Here is a 5,030-nt window from a genome sequence, read left to right on the forward strand (position 1 = left end):
TTTTATGAAGTCCCATTTATCTATGCTATCTCTTAGTTGCTGAGCTGCTGGGGTTCCATTGAGAAAGTCCTTGCCTATACCTATTAGTTCCAAAGTAAAAAATATAGAACTTTGAAGCTAAGAGGATCTGTCTCGCAGCTCCTTCTTTGCTGTTATTGTTTGACACAAAATTCAGGCAAGTTACAAATGTTCTCCCATTTCAAAGCATCAGTGAGCCTGCTGAGTAGACACCATGAGTAAAGCACACCCTCCTGAGCTAAAAAAAAAATTATGAACAAGAAGTTGTCATTGAAATTAAATGGTGGCAGACATGTCCAAGGAATATTGTGGGGACTTGATCCCTTTATGAATCTTGTGATAGATGAATGTGTGGAGATGGCAGCTAGTGGGCAACAGAACAATATTGGAATGGTGGCAATACGAAGAAATAGTATCATCATGTTAGAGGCTTTGGAACAAGTTTAAATGATGACAGTTCAGCAGATAAATCCATGTCCTCTCGCCAAAGGGCCTGTTTTACTATGAAGTAAAAATTGGGTCATGTACGTTTTCATCTTAACTTTTTTGTTAAATAAACTTTTGTAACAGTCAAAAATAAATAAATGTTCTCCGTGGTTTGGGGTAATACTAGAGCTTTATATGGTGCAGTGTTAGACAATGTAGACTTGATCGAGCTAAGAGAAAGTTGAGATGAAGATATGTTGAAGAAAAGTTAAAATTAGCTCATAATTAGAAATAATTTTACAACCTAAAACATGAAAAATATGCTCCAAAGGTACTTCTTAGCCGCTTTTAAAGCATGGCCTTGTGACTTTAACTGGAACAAAAAGTTCCTCAAGTTGTTCTAACCAATAAATTTCTTTCCAGTGCCCTAAGTTCAAGCAGTCTCCTGAAGCATAAACTCTATATATATTCTCAACTCGAGATTGTTCTCAAAGGGCCTGTGCAGTCTTTTCATCACTTTTGAAAGGAATAGAAATGTTTTCAGATGGGACTTTTTCAGTTTCTCTCCTCTTTCTTTATTACCTCTCTCCCAGCCTTCCTTCATTCATTGTCACTGTCTCAACCTGGAAGGCAGGTGAGCGGCCAACTCCTGCAAAGCAAACATCTCCAGGACAACACTTTGCAAATGGGTTGGCTGGTCCTGGATTTCCTCATGGAAATCAACAGAGACCAGGGGCGTGGACTTTCCAGTTCTATTTCTATTCATCTGGCCCCTGTTCTTCCAGCTTATTCCTCCAAGTTCTTTATGGTTTACCCTGTAAGTTTACCTGAAGTGTTCCAAAAGCCAAGTAGGGAAACCTATATAATTTCATCTTTGTCAAATGTGGCATGCATTTTGTAAGGGAAAAATCCTGAGGCAAAAAGGATATCTGACTGGGGTTTGAACTCAGGATCTTCTGCTTGCTAGGCAAGCACTCTACTACTTGACCCAAACCTCCACCCCCTTTATAAACCCTCTAAAGTTTTAATTGTGTACTTCTCACCTTGTAGAGGTAGAGATTTTTAAGTATGCTGTTGGAGAAATAATTTGATTTTCTATAGTCTGGAACATATATGGTATAAAACTTGACAGTACGAGAATATGGTTAATGATAATGTTTTGTTATGCTTACAAGCATTTTTTGCATTTCTGAGGATATTACTTGTAAAAATAGTACTGGTAGAACTCAGAATGGTGATACACACCTACACTCCTATCACTCACAAGGGTGAGGCAGGATGATAGGGAGTTCAAGGCCGGCCTGGATTGCATAGCAAGCCCTTGCTTGACTCAAAAAAAAAAAAAAAAAAAAGGATTCATTGCTTCAACTAGCTTACTGAAACCAGGAAAGCAAAGTAAAATAATTTATTTATAAGCTAGATATTATGTATTTTATGTTAGAAATTGGTAAAAATTTGTGACATAGGCGTTAAAATGGGTTAGGGAGCTATAGTTTACTGGATATAATCTTTTTCTATAGAAATATGGAATTAAATGGGATGATAGACTGGTTTGCTAAAAAGAGACATAGTACCTTTCTCTTTCTCTCTCTCTCTCTCTTTCTCTCTCTGTCTTAGAGGAGCCTGATAGGTATTGGCATTTGCAAAATTCTCCTGGAGTGCTCTATTTCTGGTTTGTTTACCTGAATCTGCACCTTTGCCCAATTCCTTGTATCATCTTCACTGTTCTCTTATCCCCTTTCTAACACTCATATCACTATGGAGGCTTTTGCTAGGGCTGGGGGTGTAGCTCAGTAGACAGCACATGCCTGATGTGTAGGAGCCCTGGGTTTGATCCCCAGCACTGCAAAAATAAGCAAAGGCGGTCTTTGCTCTTTTGGTACTTAGATCAAATTACTACTTTTATTTAAGTATAAATGCTGTAATTTTGTTTATTTAACCTCTGAAAACTTTCTAATTTTTGCTCTAAAAAATAATATATTTGGAGTAGAAGCATGGCTCAAGTGGTAGAGAGTCTGGCTAGCAAGTACAAAGCTCTGAGTTCAAACCCCAGTACCACCAAAAAAAAATTATATATATTTATGTGTGTTTATCATTTGTAAACTAAGATAACTGTAGCTGTAGTCTTTGATTTAAAAATGCCAGGCAAGGTGGTACACACCTGTAATCTCAGCACTCTAGAGGCTGAGGCAAGAGAATTAAATTTGAGGACAGTTTGGGCTACATAGTGAGAATCTGCCTGAAAAAAAAAAAAGTAAAAACATTAATTGTTGAAATCAAAGGCTCTAGCCAAACATATCGAATATTATTCACTTGGAAGACTATACCAGTTTCATGCATAATTACAATTTCACAATATGTCATGCATTTAAACAAATAATACAAACGCAAATTCCTCATATACTAATGATGACTTCTAGAGCTCATTATATTTTTCCCGTTTTTACTCAAAGCATAGAATATGGAAGCCTAGCATGTAATAAATGCATTTTTAGAAAGATGTCTTTTTCCCACTTATGGATTGTTTTGAGTGCTAAGGAAAGTATATAGAACTGTAGGCCCTTGGACCCTACAAATCAAGGTTGTCAAATTATTTGTTGTACATTTTGGAAGAAAAGGAAGTAAAATATTCAGATTAACTTCAACCATCAAGTGGGGAATAGTTTTATAGAAAAAGGTTTAAGTCACTAAATATCAACAAAGACAGTAATAGTAATGGTCTGATTGATCCTGGAAAAATCATACTCTCCTTGGGCTAGAATTTCAGTATTCCCTGAGATGTGCTACACCACAGAGTTTCCTCCAATGGTAAAAATACTCTAATTGACAATGCTGAGTATGGTAGCCACTAGCTGTGTTGACTATTGGCTACTGTATTGAGCAGTGCAGTTCTAGGGTGTTATTAATAAAGCCTCTAAGAAATTAATTTTTTTTTTTGGTGGTGGTACTGACGCTTGAACCCACTTGCTAAGCAGGCACTCTACCACTTGAGCCACTTCACCAGCCCTAAGACATTTCTTGAATTTTAGTCATTTCTTCATACACACACACACACACACACACACACACACATGCATATATATACGCACATACATATACTTATTTCTTTACTAAGTGCTTCTCTTTGTTCCATTCACTGAGAATATAATGATGGACAACACTGCCTGGAGCCCCTACCTTCATGGAATTTTAATTTAGCCTCATGGAATGGATAGACTCTAATGAAACAATCACAGGAGAATCAATGGTTGTGAGATTAGCCCCTGTGGCTAATTTCTGTGAAGAAAAGCAGGCTTTTCCCCCAAGGAAATGACCTGTGACCTGGATCTGCAAGACATTTGACCCAATAAAAGGGATGGATTTTATCAGTTGACACTATAGAGATCAAACAGAGTTGGTAGACACTAATTTAGATAATTATCATGCTGACTACATATGTAAACAAAAACCACTGTTCCTTTTTAGAAAGAAGAAGAAGATCAGGAGCCTGGTGGCATAGAAGCATTAAAGCTGTCAAAACCAAAAATAGAACAGTTGATCACAGTATATCAAGGGAGTTTCCAAGTCGTTTGGACTCATGGTGTATAAGGCAGAAGTCCCTAGAGAGTTTCTTTCTGTGTCATTGAAATAAGGTATAGAAAACACACATGCATGTATGTGCATAAACACACATGCATGTATGTGCATGTACACACATGCACTTGGGTGTAATTAAGAGGTCAGAGGTCAGATGAATTACATTTCCTTACAGAAATATTTTGAGATGTTCTTGGAAAACTATATCCCTATTGAATACTAGCTAGGTTTCCAATATAGACAAATTATGTCTCTTGCAAAATGCCATATAAAACAGCGCTATTCTCTTCCATTGAGATATTTCCCCATGCCATAGGATGGCTATCTGGGAAATAGTGGGTCTGAGGGTTCAGAAAACAAAACTATCCAAAAGGATAATAAATACGAATTAGAGTCTAGTTTGCACGCAGAATCCCAGTCATCTCCGTGGAAGTTCTAAGTCATAATCAAATTTAACTGTGAAATGATATATGATAATTTGAACATAATTATGCACTCTCAGGTGAGAAGCCACTAAAGTATAGGAGCACAGAATTAAAGTAGCATGTGACACTCTCTAATTTTACCTGCAGTAACTTTAATTTGGGTTTGAAGTCAGAACGGCATTGACTCCTCAAAACATCCTGAGCCTAGTAAAACACCCAGACAGAATTTCTAAGAGATACACATTCTCATCTTCAAAAGAGGGTAAAAAGTGTATGTAGCACAGCCACCAGCTCAATAGTTTATGAATCTTCAGTTTTATTAAATGCTGCCAGGCACCTGAGTTCGAATCTCTCCCTTTTCCCCTTTTCTTGATATACTGAGAGCATCTGAATTAAGAGACATGCATATCTATATCAGAATTACATTGCATTTAATTAGCAGAAATCACTACATGACACACCTAGGGGATGTTCTGGTTGAGGGTGTGTGATATAGAGCCACTGAGAACTTTTGGTTCAATGCAGCATTGAAGTCTTTTGTCTCACCACAAATATTGACAGGATGTCCTTCCCTAGGCCTATAGG

General features: G+C 37.3%; 1 pseudogene; it reads left to right on the forward strand.

Moving 5' to 3' along the window:
* The first annotated feature begins 232 nt into the window (after positions 1-232).
* On the forward strand, positions 233-506 carry LOC109685015 (small nuclear ribonucleoprotein G pseudogene; annotated as a pseudogene).
* The last annotated feature ends 4,524 nt before the right edge of the window (positions 507-5,030 follow it).

The sequence above is a fragment of the Castor canadensis genome, chromosome 12 (genome assembly GCF_047511655.1).
Source record: "Castor canadensis chromosome 12, mCasCan1.hap1v2, whole genome shotgun sequence".
Lineage (NCBI taxonomy): Eukaryota > Metazoa > Chordata > Mammalia > Rodentia > Castoridae > Castor > Castor canadensis.